The following is a 23,070-nucleotide window of genomic DNA, read 5'->3' as shown; positions in this document are numbered from 1 at the left end:
CTCTCCAGCCTCTGCAAAAGGGTATTTTGAGAACAAAACCTAGGATATCTATAAAATAACATGACTGCTTTTTCAAAATAGTAGACCAATTCATCTCAGTCACATGAAGTCATCTTAAAATGAAGTGGTAGGTTTCATTGAACATTTGTACATTAAATAGAAGACAGGTAAAAATGATATTGAGATAGAATTCACATTCAAAACAACATAAAAATCCAAAGCTTTCAAGTTTAAAAACAGAAATTTGAGAAGTGTGTATGATATTGCTTAGAGCTACACCATCCAATTGATAACTGCATGAATTATGGAAATTACATAATTCTTGAAAAATAAGCAAGAGTACTGGGGATGTAGCTCAGTGGTAGAGAGTCTACCTAGCATGTGAGAGGCCCTGAATCCACCACCCTCAGTATGAAAGAAAGTTTGGTGGGGTGGGGGAGAGAGTAGAAAAGTAAAAAAAGTATTGATGCTATTTGTTGAATGTGGCAATGGACAATGGAAAGGACTCATCTCTGCTTGTACACTGTTTGGAATGTTTAAGGAGACACTAGCTACCCAATATAGAATGACACTAATTGTCTATTTTGCTTTTTTCCTATGTATCTTTTGCATATGTAAGTAAGTTTTGATTTAAACAATTTCTGATTTTACTTACACAATTCCAAAGATAGTGTCAAACATTACAATGTTTATATCAATTCAGCCCATAGTCAAAACCAACCAATACATGAAAAGAAGAGGGACATTCATGTGACATGGTCTCTCTGAGCTCCTGGAGCTGCCCTTCTATTGGTTCCAAGACTTACCACAAAGTTTCCTTTTCTAAATTGCAAAGTTGAGTAGTTGGGAACTTTACAATGATATGATGAAATGTAAGAGATGTGAAATGTATAAGTGCAGTTGGGTGTGTGTTCATACTTTTACCCACTTACTTTCTGTGTATTTACTAAACAGCTCTTTATGTGCCATATTTCATTACTATAAAGTGTATAATTGAATCTATCTTATCTAAAGGGGATAATGTGGGATATAGATCAGTGGTAGAACACTTGCCTGGTATGCAAAATGCCCTGTGTTCAATCCCCAGAACCACAAAAAATTAATTAAAATGGAAAATGATAATGATATAAGCCTTAACTTTTAGCAAATTTTAGGGGGTATTCAAAGTATTTTATAGAGTAACCCAAGTTTATTGGGCTGGATATGTATAAGCCCTCTTTAAATGGACATCTAGTGAGTTGAGCTAGACCAATAGCCCAAAAAAACAACTCAGAATTGGAACAATGAGTAACTCAGAATTTTAGTGATTTAAACCAACAAACATACTTTTCACACATCTTGCATAGCCATCATACATTGACAGATAGGAAGTATCTATTCACTGAAGTCTATTGAGGAGCATGACTAGCTAAGTCTGTTGTCATGGATGCTTCTGGGTGCTGAGTCATAAAGAGGCAAGGTCTGGAGGCTCCTGTGCCAACTATAAAAAGCTCCAGGGCTGGAAGGACACAGAATGCCCATTCTCTAAGGGGGCAGAGCTCATTATCTGTTGCCCCAATAGACACAATCCCATAATACTCTGGGGTGGGAGTAAAATCCTTCCATTTGCCAGTGGGATGAGGGGGTTAAATACTGGCCAGAAGCACTAATGACTTCAGTATTATTTGTTCACGAGAGCATTGACCCATACCAAGACCGAGGAAATAGGTCCTTTTCTACTTCTGCTCTTCATAGTAAAGAAGTTAATGTTATTAATGCCAGGAACAACAAGGAGAAAAAAAGAACATTCAGTTAATTGTCACATGTTATTATTTTGACACTACAGCATCCCTTCACTTAAACAATTCCTTTATTATTATGGGGATCAGAGAGGTAGGTCTATATTCATTTCTCCCCATTGCCAAATAAAACCTTGGAGCCCATTAACTGCTGTTGTATTGCAGGGAGAAAATGCAGTCATACTATCAGCAGGAGACCATGCATTCTTTTGGATTTTGCTGACTAACCTTGGGTTAGGCACCACTCTTGGATTGTGCCATGGCTTGAAAATATTTTAAAATTTGACCCAGAAATACTTCCTATGGAAAGTGGGTTTGACAACTTGGATATTGTCAAACGTGGGGAACTGGGCTTTGGCATAGACTTGCATATGCAAATCCACATCCTCATGTTCTCAGGGTTGGCCATGTTTGCAAAGAGCACAGTGTTCTTTGGGCAAAGGAAATAGCTTAGCAAGGACTAAGACAGCCTGTTTTGGAGATTGGAAGTAAAGCTGTTTGGAAAATCTGAACAGCAGAAACTTAATGAACTGCCATTTGGGGTAACTAAGAATTGACAATCTAAACTCCCTCAAATATACTTAAATATCACGATGAAAGTGAGACATACCATATTAACTTTAAGCCTGCAGTTCAGGGCTCTATGTTTTCTGAGAGATGTGAGTTGCCAGACAAAATATGGGATGCTAAATTTGAATTTCAACAATAGATAATATATTTAGAACAAGTGTGTTTAAATATGGTATGGGATTATATCTATATAAATTATTTAACATAAACTTAACATTGATCTGAAATTCAAATTTAAGTGGTCATCCTGCATTCAAAAATGTATTTTTGGCATTTTCCAATACAATTTTTTTGTTGATTTGTGCCCCTTCTCCTACCCATTTCCCCTTCTTCCCCCTAAGTTCTTCCCCCTGTATTTTTCTTTCTCCTGTTAGAATGTCATGACTATCCTTTTCCCTTCTGTCCCCCTCTCCCAGCTCTTCTCTTTACATTCACTTTTGGCTACAGTTCTGCATCTTACTTGCTAACTTTGGTGACCCTGCCAGGAATGAGTGGCATGACATTTAACCAAGCTCACCTTCTCTTCCCAAGGTGTAAGTTCCTGCTTGTACCCCTGCCATTTGAGTTCTGCCAAGAATTTTATAGTGGTCTTAAAAGTTTTTTTTAAAACATTTTATTTATTTATTTTAAAGGAAAGAGAGACAGAGAAAGAAAGGGAGAGAGAATGGGTATGCCAGGGCCTCTAGCCACTAAAAACAAACTCCAGATGCATGCACTACTTTGTGCATCTGGCTTTACATGGGTACTGGGGAACTGAACCTTGGTTGTTAGGATTTGCAGGCAAGTGCCTTAACTATTTAGCCATCTTTCCAGCTCAAGTCTTTGTTGTGTCAACGGTCTTTTTACATTGTGTGTGTGTGTGTACACGTGAGGACAGCTGAACTACTTGAAGTGTGATGCTATCACGTAGATGGCTCCAGGCACAGGTACCTGATGCTGTTTGATAGTGGTGAAACCTTACTTTCCAGTCCATTAAAGCCAGGCTTAGTTTTGTCATGAATCCTTTTGTCAACCTAGTCCTTCATAGCTGTGTCACTCCACATGTTACAGCCTTTGTCAGGGACTCTGTGCAGAAATAGAGACTTGCTGCAGTCTCTTCCGTTCTTCACTGTGCTGAGTTTCAGCGTCAGCATTGGCAATGGCCAGTGCCAGGGCACTTTCCCATAGGAAAGGCCACTTGGAGGTTAGGCTTTCAGGCTTTTTGGCTGCAGATATCATTAAAATATCCACAGGGTGACCAATAAGGTTTAAAGCTAAGTCAGTCTGCCAGTGTGGTAGGCTTGTGTTTGGTTATTTAGCATGTTTTAATCCAGAAAACACTGGCTAAACTAAAGTCACCTGAAATGTGGGTCCACAGGGGCATTGCTCCCTCCCACTCTTCCCTCAGTGTCGCCCTTCCTGTTGCTGAGTGTCCTCTTAGCTCTAGTAATATTGACTCAGAAAAATGGACAACACAACCATCTGAACACTCAGATACTCCTCTCTAAAAAAGGAGGATTAGATAAAGCCTCAAATATTTTAACTCTAAATATAAAGCAGCCACATACTAATGATTAACTTTCTTCCTTTCATTATGCTAATTATCAGTACATACTAATGCCCTGTTAGTCAGCTTCAGTGTGGCATTCCTGTGCATGCATATCCTGGGCATTGGTCACGTCCACCTCCCTTTCTACCCATTTGCTGTCTACCACCCAAGCCTCTTCCAGGGACCTAGTAGTCCTATTATACTTTGTTTTCACGTGTGTGAGAAAGTATGTGATAACTGTTTTTCTGTGTGGTTTATTTAACTTAATATGATGTCTTCCTGCTTCATTTTCCTGCAGATAACATGAGTTGTTTCCCAGGAATAAATAACACTGTGCTGTATTATATACCACCTTTGTGTGTGTGTGTGTGTGTGTGTGTGTGTGTGTAATGTGCATTTCTGTGTGTATACATCTTTGTATGTACATGGGCACCTGTGTGCATGGGGTACATTTTCAGAGGCCAGAGGTTGATGATGGGTTCTTTAAATGATGATTCTTTAAATTCGGGTTTCTCACTGAACCTAGTGCTCACCATTTGGCTAGCTGGCCAGTGCAGTTTAGGGATCCTCCCATCTCAGCCTTCTCAGTGATAGGATTGCAGACACCCACCACCATGCCTGACTTGTGTGGGTGCTGAGGGGCGGAACTCAGGTCCTTGTGCTTGTGCAGTAAGAACTTTATCCCCTGAGCTACCCCCACAGCCCCTATAATCTTTTCCTTATCTATTGGTAGGCACACTGGCTGAATCAGTTCTTGCCTGTTGTGAATAGTGCTGCAGTAAACATGAAAAGTCTTTCTTCCTTAATTCAAGTTCTATTGGCTATTTATAAAGGCTTTGATAGCTGTAACCTTTTCTTTTTAAAAAAGTTATTTATTTATTTATTTATTTGAGAGAGACAGACAGACAGAGAGAGAGAGAGAGAGAGAATGGGTGTGCCAGGGCCTCTGGCCACTGCAAACGAACTCCAGACGTGTGCACCCCTTGTGCATCTGGCGAACGTGGGTCCTGGGGAATCGAGCCTCGAACCGTGGTCCTTAGGCTTCACAGGCAAGCACTTAACTGCTAAGCCATCTCTCCAGCCCAGCTGTAACCTTTTCTACCTGACGTGAAGCCTCAAAACACAGAAGCAAAGCGGTTCTTGGTATGAGAAGTGTTGGGAAGAACAGGGGTTGGAGGTTAGAACTGTTGAGCCATGTGCTGGGCCAGAATCGTGGGAACTCTATGGTAGCAGATAGGGCTTTTCTGTCTCCACTGTTAAGTGGCAAGTGGGAAGTTCAGGGCCACAATCAGTTAACAAGTAGTCAACAGTGTGCATGCTGGGGTGGGAATAAACACTGATTGTCCTTTGAGTGAAGTGCTGGGAGGTGTCTAGAAGGGTTTTTCCAGAGAGAATTCACTGACAGGAAGACCTGGTCTGACTGTAGGTACCAGTATACCATAAGCTGGGTGGGAATGGATGAAAAAGGAAGGAAAATGCCGCCAGTGCAGAACTCAGTCTTTTTGGCTGCCATTAGATGAGCTGCTCAGCTGCCCCGTGCTTGTCAGCCATGGTGCACTGAAACTGAGGGCTGTGGGGCTGTGAGCCAGTGTGAGCCTTTCATTCCTCAGCTGTGTCTGTCAGGATGGTGTCAGTGATGGAAAGGCTGACTAATGTAGCTGGACACAAGCAGTCAGCATGAGCAGGCTGAAGGGCCACGCACTGGCTCTGACAGAGGTTCTCATGAATGGGCAGTGCACACAAAATTCTCATCCAAAAATAATGAGTCTTGCAGACCTTATTTCTAAAAAGGTTTTTTTTTTTAAATTTAAAACTAGTAGGTACAATTATTTTTTGCATGTGTGTGGGTATACATGTATGGTTGGCCATGCGGGCTGGAGGAGACCAGGGGACATGCTGGGGTGTCTTTCCTCATTGAGGCAGGGTCTCTCATTGGCCTGGAGCTCTCCAACTAGCTAGGCAGTTTGGCCAGTGAGCACAAAGCAACTACTATCTTCCACTCTCCAGTGCTGGGATTATAATCACACTGCCACACCCTGCATTTTATGTAGGTTCTGGGGATCGGACTCAGGTCCTCACGTTTGCAAGGCAAGCACTTTACCTGCTGAACCATCTCCACAGTCTTGGCTACAGCAATTCCTAAGCATAATTTTGCTTTATTGTCATTGAAATGTTCAAATTTGGCTAAAATTTTAGACATGGCACAGTGGAGTTTATTATGGCATCTCAGTAGGATACAGTATCTCTGGATATGTTTTATTGTTGAGTGAGTTACTTTTGATGTTGACTCCTTTTAGCCTCATCTTACTTGTGGAATTCTAGATAATTACAATTTGTCCCAGAGACTTAATGTTCTCTATAAGAAAGCTTTCCCATTGCTAACAAGGGAGGTTGTCCACGTGAAGGTGGCAGTGAGTGAGCGAGGGTCACACAGAGGGATCCAGGAAAGTTGTCCACGTGAAGGTAGCAGTGAGTGAGGGTCTCACAGAGGGATTCAGGGATGATGTCCATGTGAAGGTGGCAGTGAGTGAATGAGGGTCACACAGAGAGGTCCAGGGAGGTAGTCCACGTGAAGGTGGCAGCAGAGGCTTGTGTACAAGTGTCAGAAGCTTCCTGAGATAAGAAGACTCCTTGCATGCCTTTGTGGAGAACACAGCTCAGCTGACCTTTGATGTTGGACTTCAGGTCTCTATAACTGTGGTGACAACACATTTCTGTTGTTTTTTAAGTTGATAAGTTGTTTTTCACATTAACTACAGGCAACTAAGACAAGGAACTTTCTAAACTGGAGCTGACTAGCCCCTCCTCCAAAAGCCAAGACAGTTCTAACCCCAGGGCACTAGACTGGCAGGGTGGGGACAGGTGGGTAGAGGGAGCTACAGATGGATCCAGTTACTACCAGGTTGGAACTTTGGACACAAACAGACAGATACAAAGCACAAAACTCAGGGTGAGGGCTGGAGGGATGGCTTAGCAGTTAAGGTGCTTTTCTGCAAAGCCAAAAGACCCAGGTTCAATTCCTCAGTATCCATTTCCTATTCCCCAGGACCCACATAAGCCAGATGTGCAAGGTGATGCATACATCTGGGGTTTGTTTGCAGTGGCTCAAGGACCTGGTGTGCCCATTCTCTGTATCTCAAAATAAATAAGTGAATAAACAAATAAAACCTCAGTTCAGGGTGATGCTGGGTTTGCTGGAATGTGACTATAATGCTAGCACTAGGGAAGCTGAAAGAGTTGGACCTGGCTAGTCAGTCACTCAAGTCTAATTGGCAAGCGGATTAGCCACTGAGAAACCTGTCTTAAAACACAGGCAGATGTCATTTTTTTTCTATCTCTCTTTTGCATTGTATATGTTGTGCATGCCTGTGCATATGCATGCTTATATGTGCATGGGTGCGTGTGCTCAGGTGTGCATGTGTGTGTGGAGGCTAGAGGTGAACATCAAGGGCTCCTCAATCCCTCTTCACTTTATTCATTGAGTCAGTCTCTTGCTGAACCTGGGACTCACCAATCTGGCTAGACTCCACAGCCCAAGAGCCCCAGGGATTCTACCTCCGCCACACCAGTGCTGTTACTATACACATGCACCACCACAGCTGGCGCTTGGCATGGGACTGAGATCTGAACACAGCTCCACATGCTTCTTTGGCAAGCATTTTACCCACTGAAACATCTTCCAGACTATGGATGGCATGTTTTTCTCTTTCTCCTTTCTGAGAGTGATGTGGGGTGGCATGTGTGTGTGCTAATCTGCATCAGCAGTCCCCCTCCATTGCTCTTCTGACCCTTATCACTGAGTCTCTTACTGATCCCAAAGGTTAGCGGATTACTTGTCTGTCTTGTGAGCCCTGGCTCTTTCCCTTCTGACTGAGGTTACAGATAGCTGTGGTCATGATGTCAAGCTGTGTATGTGGGTCCTGGGGATCAAACTGGAGTGGTTTCTCAGGCCTTCTCAGACCCCAGTGCTTGTACATGGTGTTCTCTTAACCTCTGAGCCATCTCTCCAGGCCTATTGATGGCATTTCTAAGAAATGAGGTTACTTTATAGATGCTATACACATGCACACACTCATGCATGCACCCACCCACACAAGTGTCCTCCACACATCCATGAACACACACATTCTTACACTCATGCATATACCCATCCACACAAGTGCACCCCCTACATGCCTGTGCACTCACATGCATACACTCATGCATGCACCCACACACACAATTATAGCTCCCACACAATCACGCACACACATGCATATATTCATTCATGTAGTCACTCACAAAAGTGTACCCCAAACCCATGCACACACATGCATACACTCATGCATGCACCAACCCACACAAATGTACCCCCCCACACATTAAAAAAAAACGGCTTGAGGGCTACAGAGATGACTTAGTGGTTAAGATGCTTGCCTACAAAGCCTAAGGACCCATGTTTAACTGTCCAAGTCCCATACAGGCCAGATGCACCAGATGACGCAAGTGTGCAAGGTGGCCCATGCTCACAGGTGACGCACTGTCCAGAGTTCAGTTTCAGTGGCTGGAGGCCCTAATGCACCTGCACCCCACTCTCTGTCATTGACAAGACAGAACAGCTTGGGAGTGGGAGCAAGGCTGACTGGTTGCTGAGTTTCCCAGCTGCTTTTTACTGCTTGACAGAGAATTCTGGCTGTTTCAAACTGATGACTGAACTTTCACCCAGGTGAAAGGTCAGACAGCCTCTTCTGCAGGTGGAACAAGGGAGCAGGAGGGACATTCTTTACATCGAGCTGCTGTGCAATGGGCAGAGTCTGGATGCGGATGAAAGTGTCCCCCACAGGCAGGCGTTTAGCACCACAAACATCCACATGCATGTGATGAGTTGGAGACTTTCACCATTGAATCCTAAAGATCCTTGCCCTAGTCAATATCCTTCTATATCCCTGGTTCTAGGTCTTACCTGTAATAACTATGAAAAATTATTCTGTAGCAGATACTATGTACAGACATGCTCTCTGTGCTTTATACACAATAATTCTCACAACCACCTTTGAGGTACTGGTACTGAGTCTGTTTTGCAGCAGAAGAAACTGAGGCACAGAGAGTTAAGTGGCATGCTCAACCGTATCAGCAGAACAGATGGCTAAATTGCATTAGCAGGTATTCATCTTTTCATCCTTGTGGTGACATTCAGAGTTGACTTGTGATTCTTAGTACTTTGCAGAGTGGATTGAACATGTAGTTACCATGGCAACTACTTTGCACAGGCACAAGTTCATATTCAATGTGTCTACAAGCTTAGAGGATAAGGGGACCTCCTCTTGTTTCTGGAAGATAAGATCATATATATATATATATATATATATATGGCTGGAGCAATGCCTTAGTGGTTAAGGGCCTTGCCTACAAAGCCTAAGGACCTAGGTTCAACTCCTCAGGACCCACATAAGCCAAACACACATGGTGGCACATACATTTGGAGTTTGTAGTAGCTAGAGGCCATGGTGTGCCCATATTCTATCTCTCAAATAAATAAATAAAATTTAAAAATATTTTTATTTTATTACTTGGGAGAAAAAAAAGGGTATGCATGTATGCACTAGGGACTCTTGCTGTTGCAAATGAACTCCAAATGCATGCACCAGTTTTGTATCTGGCTTTACATGGGTACTAGGGAATTGATTTGGGGCGAGCAGGCCTTGCAAGCAGATTCTTTTATCCTCTGAGCCATTTCCCCAGTCCAAAAATCTAACTTAAAATATTGTTTATTTATTTATGAGCAGAGAGAGTAAAGAGAGAGCGAGAATATGAATTGTTGCAATAGGGTCTCTTGCTGCTGCATGTGAACTCCAGTTGCACGCATCATTTTATGCATCTGTCTTTACATGGATACTGGGGAATTAAGCATGAACTGGCAGGATTTGAAGAAAGCATCTTTACGTGCTGAGCCATGTCCCCAGGCCAAGGTCTAATTTTAATAGAGGAATACATTGCACATGGACTCACTGAAGAGAGATGGGAAGGGAAAGGAGATATTTAAGTAACATGGAAGGGCCTGTGTTGGTAAAGTGCTATGGTCTAGCTGTGATTTGTTACATTCCATACATCAGATTTTGGGGGCACCATGAGAATGCTGGTCTCTGAGGTGGCAAACGGGGTTGTGCTGTTTAAATGTATGCACATAAGCAGAAAGTAGTGAAGTGCTTTCTGCCTGTTCCATGCAGCTGATGATGCTGTTTGTTTCCAGACTCCTGGAAGCTTGCTACCCTGGGGAAGGTGATCCATCACTAAAGTTTAGTGGTTATGTTGAAGACACAGAACGGTGTACAGAGTAGTTGGCAAGGAGAACAAATGTGATCTTCCAGGGCTAGTCCTCTGGGAATCAGGGATATGGAAGACACACTGCTCCAGCCTTTGATTTGATTACCAACTTAGGCCATGAGATGGCAAGCTGTGGAGCTCACTGATATTCAAATAAGGTTTTGAATTAGTAGCAAGTCCCAAGGCCCTCCCAGAGTATTCCCATGACTGACTACATCTGAGGTTGCCCCTGCCTGAGTGGTCCTAACCACTGTTTTTTTTGACACAAGGGAAGATGAGGTATGTGCTTGTGCCTGGAGTGAGGATATTATATACCCTGGGGAAAACAGTGGTTGCAACCACCAGGACTTGCCTGTCTTGACTTGTAAGAGCACAACCTCTCTTGTCATTTTGTTAGATCCCAGGGAGGGTCCTACAGGGACCCATCTGTAAAGGGGAGATGAGAGTACCCACTTCTAATCTTTTTCAGGGGTTAGATGAGTTAATCCTCTTAAGACACTGTAATGCCTGGTACCTGGTAAGGGATCAATATATGTTAGAATATGAAATATGTAGCATATCTGTGGTATCTTAGTGGATTGTCACTAAAGTCAGAAACATTCAAACCTTCTTTCCATTTAGGTATTCAATGACCATGTTGACTACTAAATATCAGCACATATTTTTACCCTGTTCGATCCATCAGACATCTATCTTGCTTTGGCCATTGTTCATGCTCCTCACAGGGAGCCTGTCAGTGCACCTGCCAGCAGACCTGGTTCTAAAACCACATAGTTTAACTCTGCAGAATGAGGCACTTCTGAAAGCCAACCATTCAACAGCACATTCAGCCCAGCTTTGCTTCTGCCATGCAGGGAGGCCTAATGCCTAAAGGTTCCACTTCTGAAGTCTGCTAGCCCATGACTATATAAGATCACAAAGCTCTCTGCTTGCTCAGGACATGTTGTCTCTTCAAGTGCAGCTATCCTTTGGGCTAGCAAACAGAAGAGCCTGCTTTTTGTTTAAGTATTGAGCTGATAGAGATCTGTGTAAAGAGATACAGGGTCACAAAGATGGGGCCATGGGAAAGGTTCACACAAGAAAGAGAGTGACAGACACAGAGAGAGTCCACATGTAGTGAATACCAGTGTGAGTGCAAATTCTACAATCCATGTTCATACAGGAAGAGGCCAAAGGAAGACACTGTACCCTCCTGTATTGCCCTCCCACCTTATTTCCCTGAGACAAAGTCTCTCATTGAACCTGGAGTTCCCTGATTTTAGGCTAGGCTGACTGACCAGAGAGCCCCAGTGGTCCTCTTGTGTCCACTCCATTCAGTACTCTGGATGTAGGCATGCATGGCATTGCTCAGCATTTTGTGTAGATCCTGGGGATCAAGCCCAGGTCCTCATACTTGAGCAGCAAGCACTCACCCAAGGAGCCACCTTCCCAGTCTCAAGAAGTAACTTTTAGTCCAGGTTGTGCAGTGTGAGGTATCTTGTGTTCTTAGGACCAGACCCACACAAAAAGCTCTTTGAGGGCTTAGGAGATGGCTCACTGTGTAAAGTTCACAAATGAGAACCTGACTTCAGTTCATCAGCACCCACATAAAACAAGGCACAGCACATGTACCTGCAATTTCAGTGCTTGGGAAAGGGAGACAGGAAGATCCTCAGAGCTTGCTGCCTCATTAGTCTACTGGGATTAATGAGCTCCAGGCTCAATTGGAAGACCCTGTCTCAAAAAATGAGGTGAAAGCAACTGAGGGAGACCCCTAATGTTGGCCTGTGTCTGGATTCTACATTTACATACATATACACACAAATAAAGCACACACAAATGAGAAAAGGTGTTCTTTCATGGGTTACCTTTATCTGGAATATTTAATTGATATAGTATATCTTTTCACCATTTGTAGCCAAAACTCTAGATTTCTACCTGTTGCTAAGAGTCTGCATTTGTCAGCTGTCCAGCACTGTAACAAAATACCTGAAACAATCTACTTTCAAAGTAAAGAGAGGTAAGTTTATCTGTCAGCTCCTTGAAGTTGCAGTCCAAGGTTGTAACCTGGCAGTAGTCTTTGTTTTGGACACTGGGTGGTGGTGAATGTTGCTACCCAATGGCAGGTGTTTTTTAGGAGCAGTCACACCTTGAACTCGAGCAGAGAAGAACATGTTTCTGCTGCAAACACACATCCAGCGACCTAAGAACTTCCCACAAGACTCCACCTCATGAAAGCTCATAGCCCTTCCTAGTACCACCACCCTGGCACCATGTATTTTTGTACTTTTTGGAGGACACTTAACAATCAACCCATAACAGAGCACATCAGATGACATAGAGATGAAGTCCTAATGACTGTTGTTAGCTGCAGTTAGATGTAAGTTAGGCTTGGCAGCTGTTGATGAGGGTTGGCCCAGAGAAAGGGTGGCACTTTGTGCTAAGACTGTAAATAGGGATCTTTTTAGAGGAAGTCAAGCTTTTGCGCTTTTATGAACACCTCTTCCCAAAGCCTTATACTTTGAGCACTTCCGGGAGCACTGATGGGGAGGCTCTGGTCACTGAATGGTAAATACCAAGCATCTTGGAATTACTGTTAGAAAGGACGTGCAGCCATAACTGCAAATGGAGTTTGAGGAACCTAAGACACTGCTATTTTCAATACGTCTCTTCTCTTTAGAGATCCTAGGACAGTTTCCTGGTCAGGATTTGCTTTCTTGCCTTTAACTTTGTTTTAGTTTGTGGGAGTATGGTACATTGTATCTCCTTTCTACCTTAGTTTATTTTCCTCCTCATTGTACCATTTCTTCACTAAGTTTCTGTAAAACTGAAACCCATCTAAGCATTTCTGAGACAATATTTTCCATTTATTCTTCCCCTGCCTTCTATTGCCCCACCATGGGCAATTCCTGAGGAAGAAAGAAACAAGGAAAAAGAATCATGTGTTATAAGGAGGGAAAGCTAAAGCCTTCAGGCTTTAAAGGGGTGCTGAGGTGGTACAATACTTCCTTTATGCACAATGGTATGTATTTTGCAAGAGCAGTTCCACTTGTAAACTCCTCAATGGCTGGTTCAAATATGTTGTTTGAGAGAGAGTGAGAATGGGCACTCCAGTGCCTCCTGCCACTACAAACAAACTCCAGACACATGCACCACTTTGTGCATCTGGTTTTATGTGGGTACTGGGGAATCAAACCCAGGCCATCAAGCTTTGCAAGTAAGTACCTTTAATCACTGAGCCATCTCTCCCGACCCTCAAGGGCTGGCTCAGCAGCAAAGAAGACCAACATGTCCCTCAGTGCAGCAACTTGTTTAGGACCCAGAGTAGGAAGCTGGCCAGTGCCTTGTTTGGTTCTGCACTTGGGTGGAGTCATTGTCACATAAGAAAACCAAAGGTTGTGAGATTAAAATTTGCCCAGAGTTTCTAAGAAAATGTCTGGTATGGGTTTTGCATGTCATCATTTATGAAAAATTGTTAGGCATAGTATTAGCCTAGACAGAAGCACTTAAAGCAGATAATGTGCACACACTGAAAACATGTTGATAAGTCATGCTAATGCAGGGGAACACCATTTAGGAAGTTTACATCTGCCAATGCAAACTGCTGGGAGTGTCTGGCAGCTTCTTATTTATTCAGTAAAACAGCTGTTCAAGCCCTTTTCTGAGGCCAAACTTGCCTAGCCTTGTTCCCATTAAAGAAACAAGCAGGGAAACAAAGTAGGCCAAGCATGGGTGTTTTTGCTCATATGTACAGATGTCCATGCAGGGTACTCAGTGGGTCTGGTATGACTGGCTGAGTTAACAAAGTTTTGCACAGTGCTAAAGCCCCCTTGAGAGTGAAGAGAATGTGGGCCAGTCTTCTCCTTTGAGGTGCTTCAGTATGGAAGACATCCTCTGAACACCTAGATTCCATGCACACCATAAAATGAGGCTGCGCAGGACCAAAAACCACAGAGAACATGAGGAGAGCCCAAAATTGTTGGTGTGGCCTCAGTCCCGGTGAAGGATGGGATATTAAGTAGACCATTGTTATCTTCTTGTTGCTGGAATAAAACACCAACCAGAAATAGCTCATGGGAGGACAAGGGAGTATTTCAGGTTACAATTTCCAGGAGAGAAACCAGAAATGGCAGAGAAGGCCTGGCTTGAGCAGAAAGCTGACTCACTTCTCAGCATGGAAGTAGTCGCAGAGCTGGGCTTGGAATAGGGCTAATCGACCTCAAGGTCTACCCCAGTGACACACTGCCTTCAGCAAGGCTCCACCTCGCAAATTACCTCCAGCCGGGGATTGAGTGTGAAGCTTAATCTCAAGTACATGAGGCTGGGGTGGGGGATGTTTCACATTCAAACCACCAAAACATTTAACACCCAAGGGATATCAACATCCTAGTGTAAAGCAGGCATCCCTGGGATGAAGAAGCAGCACCACAGGGCAAAGGGTGTGAGCTGAGGATGGCCAGCATGTGGGCGATGCCCTTGGGTGCCTGCCTCTTCTTGTGATGCTCGCAGGCTTGTTGCTGTAATCATCGTTGTTTTTATAAAAGGCAGGAAATGGGCAGGAATCCACACTAAGCCTAAGCTTTCTCTTTCCAAAGAAATGTGTGTGTGTGCAGGTCCACATGTATGTATGTGGTGGGGTGTGCATTTGTGTGTGGAGGCTAGAAGACAACATTGGGTGTCATTCTCAAGAACACCATACACTTCGAAATAGGGTCTTTTACTAGCTGGGAGCTCACTGATTAGGCCAGACTAGGTTACCCATGAGCCCCAGGGGCCTGCTTGTCCCTGAATGCCTGGTACTGGGATTATAGATGTGTGCCACAATACCTGGCATTTACATGGCGCTGAGGATTGGACTCGCTCAGGCAAGCGCTTTACCAGCTGGGTTATCTCCCTGCCCTGGCTTTCTCTCATTTAGTTGTTGTTGGTTTTTGGTGTGATCTGCTTAGCTCAGTCTCCAGGTTGTAATTGCCCATGGTGGGGTATAAAGCACTCAGTAAACACTTGAATAAGTAGCCACCCCAGGGCCTCATGTATTATCCAGAACCAGGACTGGTGCCTGATCTGCTGCCCTGTCTGAGAGTGCAGAGCTTCTAGAAGCTGAGGACCCCTGACCCTTCTGTGGCTGACCTGTGGGACAGTAGGGGAAGGACAGAGTAGTTGTTTGTGATGAGAATTTTGGATTTTTCTCATGACTTCTTTGGGAATAGCCAAATCATTTGATTCTTCTAAACTAAATAAACAAGGGAGCTTGTGAAATGAAACATTGAGAGAGTTTAATAACTTCAGAAAATAACATGGTAGAGATTCCATGTCAACAGGCTAATGGGCTGCTTGCCTTCTCAGGAAAGGGGGAACTGAAAAAAGAAAAGAAAAATGAGCTTTTTGCTGGGAAGGTAATGCCTTATAGTAAGTAAAAGGCATTTAAGGGAGTTTAAACCTCAACTCCCAGGGCAGTTATATAAATTATATGTTTTAAATTTATAGTAAAATCATACAAATCAGCATTTCCTATTCTTAAAATTATAATCTTTTAAAGTCTAAATAATTTAGTAGGTTTTATAAAAGGCCCAAGAGGCCATGTGATTGAGAAGAGCCTTTTCAAAGGTTCTGTTCTTTCACTGGACCTGGCTGGTTTCTAATAGGAAGGCTTGGGCTCACAGGCACTGATTCACTATGTGCTAGGTGTCCTGTGATTTTTTTTTTTTTTCTATTTTTGAAACTTGAGTGTCTTTGTAAAAGTTGATGCAGACAGTGAGAAAATAACATCCATTTTCTAAACATTATTTGTAATTTCAAGACAAAATTCATATTGCTGAATGCACTCTTACTGTTATTTAATGTTTCTCTTTTTCCTTTATTTCAGCTTTCCTTATGGTCTTGAACTTTTTAGCCTTCTATCAGATTAGGAAACAGATTAGGTCTTCAAATAATAATCTTTCTTAAACCTGCCATGACAGTCCCTCTGCATTTTCTTCCCATTTCTCTTTAGCCTTACTCTTCTTTCCATTTGCTTATCTCACTATGTAGTCAGGCTGCTCTCAAACAAAAGGTGATCTTCTGCCTCTGTCTCCAGGGTGCACCATCATACCTGGCTCCTGCAGGCATCTTTTAAAAAAATATTTTATTTTTATTTATTTATTTGACAGAGAAAGCAGGGGGGAGAGAAAGAGAGAGAATGGGCATGCCAGGACTTCCAACCACTGCTAATGAAGTCCAGACACTTGTGCCCCCTTGTGCATCTGGCTAACATGGGTCCTAGGGAATCAAACCTAGGTCCTTTGGCTTTGCAAGCAAATGCCTTAACTGCTAAGCCATCCCTCTAGCCCCTGCAGGCATCTTTTAATAGAAGTGTGTCACCAGTCTCCTAAGTGTGGCACTCCCTAGCGATTTCTCCTCTGCACACTCTGACTGGCATTTCCCTCTGTGATTTTCATCACCTTCTCACTGCTTCTCAAACATGTCATCTCATCCCAGATCTGTTTTTCAGATGCTAGCTCATCTGTTTATCATTGCCTGTCATGTGTCCCATGGACACCTCATACTCCACTCTTCATGGACACCCTTTCTTCCCCTGTCCATCTTTCCTATATGTCTGCAAAGCATCTCACTCCTACCTTTATCCCTCAGTAGCATTGGTCATATTGTATTGTAACTGCTAGTTCCAGCACCTCTGCTGTCCACACTGCTAGACTGAGAGCTCCCTGGGGGAAGGAATGAGGACAAGCCCAGAATGCAGTTTTTGGTCACTCAGGACCAGTGTTGGGTTGATGAGTGCATGAAGCCAGAATCCCAGGACACCCACAGAGCTGCAGGGATGTTCAGCTCCTGTATCCCAAAAGTCACAACAGACATGCTGAGGAAACCTCCTTAGTTTCTAGGGATCAGTCTGCTCCAGATGTCAATGGGAGTGAACTTCAGGGCACAGGCATTATAGTTAGAGATAGCAGTGCTGTTAGTGGCAATTCTGTGACCAAGACAAAGCAGCTCAGGGGAGGAAAGATTTGTTTTGGCCCATGGCGTTTGGTCTATGGTCACCTGGCCCTATGTGCCTGGTCCAGGTTTGGCCCTATGTACTTGGTCTGTGGTCACCTAGCCCTGTGTGCCTGGTCCATGGTCACCTGAACCTGTGTACTTGGTCTATGGTCACCTGGCCCAATGTGCCTGGTCCATGGTCACCTAGCCCTGTGTGCCTGGTCCATGGTCACCTGGCCCTATGTGCTTGGTCCATGGACCCTCGGCTATGTGCTGAGGCAGGAGCCCTAGAAGAGGCTGACTTTGCCTTCTGGGATATAGGGAGCAGAGAGAGTGCAGCCAAAAAGAGCCAGAATGCCCTCCCCATGTCCACTCCTAGTGACTCACTTCTTCCAGCCAGTTTATACCTCCTAAAGTTTCCATCACCTCCCAAAATAATGCTACCAGCTAGACAACAAGTGTTCAACAGATGAGCTTGTGGGGGACATACCATATTAAAACCATAATGGAAAGTTATGTGGCAAGTTCATGACCAGAGCTGTTTGCTATGTGATTTCTTTCATGTTTCCTCTTGTTTAGGGCTTCTGTTGACACGGTGAAGTAACATCATTAGAGTTGGAGGCATATACAAGATAGGCACGGGAGGACTGCTGGAAAGAGGCCACTAGATTTGGGTAGTCTATTGTTAAACTCCCAGAGGAGCTACTCTGTCCCACCAACCTCATAGGCCTCACCCATTCCCCCTACTCCACTCATTTGAGGGAAAACCTTAGCTCCTTCACAAATATCCTCACACCAGCATTCCTGAGTCCTTTCCCCACATACTACAAAGGCTGAATGATACCACTCAAACCATTGGGCTATCCATGGGCTGCAGTAATCTTGTCTTGAATCCTGCTCACCCCAGCTATCCAGGCTGTTCACTATAATAGTGTTCACACCATCTACCCAGGATACCTCTTGATGCTTTAGCAAACTTTGGCCATTGAAGCATTCTGGCCAAGGACTGAATGTGTGAATGTGTGTTTAGAAGATGAGACTTATAATCTGGGCTCTGTAGGTCAGGCAAGCAATACAGTGTGGTCCTACTTCATTCAATTTTGAATTAAGTATTGAATTTAATTATTAAGTCTTTCCTAATTCAAACAACTTGAAATAATGTAGTTTTCCCAACTTAATAAAAACTATATCGTTTCAAAGGTTTGGGGCCTATTACATTATGAGCTATGCTTATTTTATTGGAATACTTTCATTTTAGCTGGTGGACAGAAATCCCCAGTATCATCTGTTATGGGACTACTTAAAGTACATAACTGTCAGTCATATTTTTCAGGGTCTTCAGGAATGCATCTCTTGTATAAAAGGCAATTTTTTGGCTGGGATAAGTCATTTCTTGCCTTCACTTCCCTGTTCTTACTAGGAAAAGCCAAGGGAGTCAAGACAAAGTTCCACATTTTAAAGGAAGAAATGGATGTTACAAAGCAGGGCACCTGATTTAGTTTCTGTGCTTGGTGAATGTTTTCAGATTTGGAAAGTAGGTGAGATTGGTAGCATCATCTCCATATCATTTTCTACTAGAAATTATCTTAACAGAGTGATAAACTGGACAAAAACTGGACATTATAGGTAAACAGAATCAGAGAAGATCCACTTTGTGAGAGTGTGTATATGTGTGGGTTTTGATTTATTTATTTAAATGACGACCAAGGAAACACATTAATTTTTAATATTTTTTTTTGAGAGACAGAGAGAGAGGAGAGAGAGGAAGAGGTACATAAAGAGAATGGGCACACCAGGGCCTCTAGCCACTACAATTGAACTCTAGACACATGCGCCACATTGTGCATCTGGTTTATGTGGGTCATGGGGAATCGATCTTTTTTCTCTTGTCACCCTGAACAACACCCTAGTCCCTTGCCATAGAACAGAAAAAAAATCCTCTATGAGCTGAGAGATAACTAAGTGGATAAAGTACTTGCCAGGTAATCATGAGTACCCAAGCTTGGAGCCCAACACCCATGTAGAAAAGTCAGATGCTGTGGCAGGTGTCTTCCAACCACACCTGTGGGTGAATGTCCCTCCTCTGTGCTCCCCTTTACGGAACTGAGGTTATATGTGTGTGTGGCCATGCCCAGCTGTTTAGTGGGTTCTGCAGATGCAAACTGAGGTGGTTTCAGGCCTGCCCAGGCTCTTATAGCTGCACAGAAAACTTAACTGTTGAGGGCTGGAGAGATGGCTTAGCGGTTAAACGCTTGCCTGTGAAGCCTAAGGACCCCGGTTCGAAGCTCGGTTCCCCAGGTCCCACGTTAGCCAGATGCACAAGGGGGCGCACACATCTGGAGTTCGTTTGCAGAGGCTGGAAGCCCTGGTGCGCCCATTCTCTCTCTCCCTCTATTTGTCCTTCTCTCTGTGTCTGTCACTCTCAAATAAAATAAAATAAAATAAAATAACTAAAAAAAAAAAAGAAAACTTAACTGTTGAGATACTTCTCCAGCCCTGTGTTCTAGAACTTTTGAGGTGGGAATTCCAGATAGAGGTGCGAGGAAGCTGACATGGGCAAAGGTGACCAGTGAGTTTTTGAGTGTTTGTCCAGAGGTTGTCAGCTTCAGGGAAATTTGTGGGAATAGAGAGAAAATGTTAACTCTCAATCCACATATAATAAATAATAGCTCTCCTGAGAACTTTTATGTTTTGGCAGCCCTGGTTAAGCTTGACCCTGGTCAGGTGATGTACTCCAACTTCAGCAGACATGTGAGTTTAACCTGTCTCTCATATGTCTGGCTAAAGTTCCCTTATGGAGAGAGAAAAATGTGATGAGTACTGCTATCCTTGTTTTCTATTTTCCTTTATACTTTTGTGACTAAATGAGGTATAGTAGCACACCTTTGAAAGCTGTTTTTAACTCAATAAAATGAAGTATGAAATTACTTTTTTAAAGAAGAACAAGTATGAGGTCTGGGTTTTCATCTCCTATTGCCTGTGAGATTCTTGGCTTCTCCAGATTAGACTGTTGGAATTATTGTGTCTGCATGTGTTCATCCAACAAGACTTCTCATGTTATTTACCAGCCAGGCTCTAAAGAGCATGTTTTGGGCTGGGGAAATGGCTCAGTGGTTAAAAATGCTTGCTTTGCAAAGAGCATGCTCCCTAGTGCCTCATTAACACAGGTTTTTGGACTTCTTCCTATCTCATCTAAATGGACCTTAATATTGACAGGCACAGTACTGTCACAAGCAGACAGTGGCTTTTTATCACTGATAAAACCATCACCATCCTCATCGTAACAGCCATGATGACCCACAAGAGACAATCAAGATTGGGCCTGTTGACATTCCTCTATAGAAAAACTGGTAGGGGGATCAGAACCTCACCTGAGCTCTGAGCCCCTCCCTCCTGCCTCTCCAGGCCAGCTGTGTGTAATTCTGTTGACATTCCTTGATAGACAGAGGGGCAGGGGTATCAGAACCTCACCTGAGCTCTGAGCCCCTCCCTCCCGCCTCTCTAGGCCAGCTGTGTGTAATTCTGTTGACATTCCTTTATAGACAGAGGGGTGGAGTATCAGAAGCTCACCTGAGATCTCAGCCCTTCCCTCTGCCTCTCCAGGCCAGCTGTGTGTAATTCTGTTGACATTCTTCCATAGACAGATGGGTGGGGGTATCAGAAGCTCACCTGAGATCTGAACCCTTCCCTCTGTCTCTCCAGGCAAGCTGTGTGTAATTCTGTTGACATTCCTCGATAGACAGAGAGGTGGGGTATCAGAAGCTCACCTGAGATCTGAGCCCTTCCCTCTGCCTCTCCAGGCCAGCTGTGTGTAATTCTGTTGCCATTCCTTTATAGACAGAGGGGTGGGGGTATCAGAACCTCACCTGAGCTCTGAGCCCCTCCCTCCTGCCTCTCCAGGCAAGCTGTGTGTAATTCTGTTGACATTCCTCCATAGAAAGAGGGGTGGGGGTATCAGAACCTCACCTGAGCTCTGATCCCCTCCCTCTGCCTCTCCAGGCCAGCTGTGTGTAATTCTGTTGACATTCTTCCATAGACAGAGGGGTGGGGGTATCAGAACCTCACCTGAGCTCTGAGCCCCTCCCTCTGTCTCTCCAGGCAAGCTGTGTGTAATTCTATTGACATTCCTCAATAGACAGAGGGGTGGGGTATCAGAAGCTCACCTGAGATCTGAGCCCTTCCCTCTGCCTCTCCAGGCAAGCTGTGTGTAATTCTGTTGACATTCCTCCATAGAAAGAGGGGTGGGGGTATCAGAAGCTCACCTGAGCTCTGAGCCCCTCCCTCCTGCCTCTCCAGGCAAGCTGTGTGTAATTCTGTTGCCATTCCTTTATAGACAGAGGGGTGGGGGTATCAGAACCTCACCTGAGATCTGAGCCCCTCCCTCTGTCTCTCCAGGCCAGCTGTGTGTAATTCTGTTGACATTCCTGTATAGACAGAGGGGTGGGGGTATCAGAATCTTGCCTGAGATCTGAACCCCTCCCTCTGCCTCTCCAGGCCAGGTGTGTAATTCTGCCCCAGCTGCGCTTGGTCTCATGCTCTCAGAAGGCCTGGAGCATGTACCATGAAGACAGGGTGGGAGCTTCGGCTGCACAGCCATGGGAAGTCATCATACATCCTGGACTGAGACATTTTGGTGATGCAGCTGTTTTGGGTCACCAGTGCCTCTGAGACTAAGCTCAATGAACTCATTGGTTCAATAAGTCAGACATTGGTGTAGTCCTTCCTTTGTTCTGTTATTGGTGCCTTACCTGGGGGAAATAGATGTTTGTTTATGTCTCCCAGGAAAATTTCACCCATCACCTCAGGTCACAGGAAAGATAGGCATGTTTTACTTTTCTATTGCAATGTAGCAACTAAATCTCCAAATTTATAATAACATGAATCATTTCTTACCTCTCATGGTTTCTGTGGGTCAGGACACACCTGGGACACAGCCACGAAGTCATGTCTCTGCTCTGTATGAAAATCACCTGCAGACAACTGAAATCTGATGGGGCTACTGGGTCATTCGGGGTCATTCCTGGCAAAGATAATGATGTAGAAGGAATTCAACCAAACATGTTCATCTTTTTTCCTATGAAAAAAAGTTATTTCAGGTGTGTTATGAGATTTGGAAGGAAAACATATTCAGTATTTTCTAAGAGAAGCAAAATTTGAGTTTTTGATCTTAGATGGTATCTGGAAATAAGAAAGGCATAAATTTACCCTTTTGGTATGAAAAAGAACTAACTCTTGTGCTATTGTTTGATGTCAAGCTGCTCAGGAAAAATTATACTAATGCCTTTTTCTTCTCCTACACCCTAACATCTCAAGGTTTAAAATTCCTAGTGGCCCAAAGAAGCATGTAGATAGTACCACTGTCCCCAAATACTCCTTCTTTACTCATTGCAGAGAAGAGCTGTCATGACAGGCTTTGATATCTCTGATCCAGAGTCCCCCTTATTTATCTCCAAGATACATAATTGATCCAAGGGAATCTAGCACTGTGTGGTCTCTCTAGTCCTTTGTCACTAGTTGAGGGATAGAATAACAAGATAATAGTCTGCCCATGAACAAACCTGTGGCTCTTTCTCTAAAGAATAAAGTTTGAATAAAAAAATAGTTTAAATTACTTAGAAATTAGAAGGACCATTTTAAAACCACATAGTGAGGCTTCAGAATGGTTTAACTGAGCTAGGCATGGTGGCACAAGCCTGTGATCTCAGCACTTGGGAGGCTGAGGCCTAAGAATTGTGTGTTTGATGCCAGTCGCAGCTACATAGACAGACCCAGTCTCCAAACAATGATATCAACAAAGCAAAAAAGTTATTAAACATAATATTGACATTAAAATAGAAATCTAGAACAAAGATTCCATTGCAAAAGCAAATTTTCTTTTGCTTATCTCACTGGGGTTTAGCCTCCAAGGATTTCCTTAACACTAGTTTCATAATGTTG

The 23,070-nt window shown here is 43.7% G+C and overlaps 1 protein-coding gene across 6 annotated transcripts in view; it reads left to right on the top strand.

Moving 5' to 3' along the window:
• Fam13c (family with sequence similarity 13 member C) overlaps positions 1-23,070 on the top strand; it is a 105,324-nt gene that overhangs the window by 16,082 nt on the left and 66,172 nt on the right. The window lies entirely within an intron of this gene.

Source organism: Jaculus jaculus, chromosome 18 (assembly GCF_020740685.1).
Source record: "Jaculus jaculus isolate mJacJac1 chromosome 18, mJacJac1.mat.Y.cur, whole genome shotgun sequence".
NCBI classification, from domain to species: Eukaryota; Metazoa; Chordata; class Mammalia; order Rodentia; family Dipodidae; genus Jaculus; species Jaculus jaculus.
The sequence above is the reverse complement of the archived record's forward strand: the minus strand, read 5'-3'. Positions and strand labels throughout refer to the sequence as shown.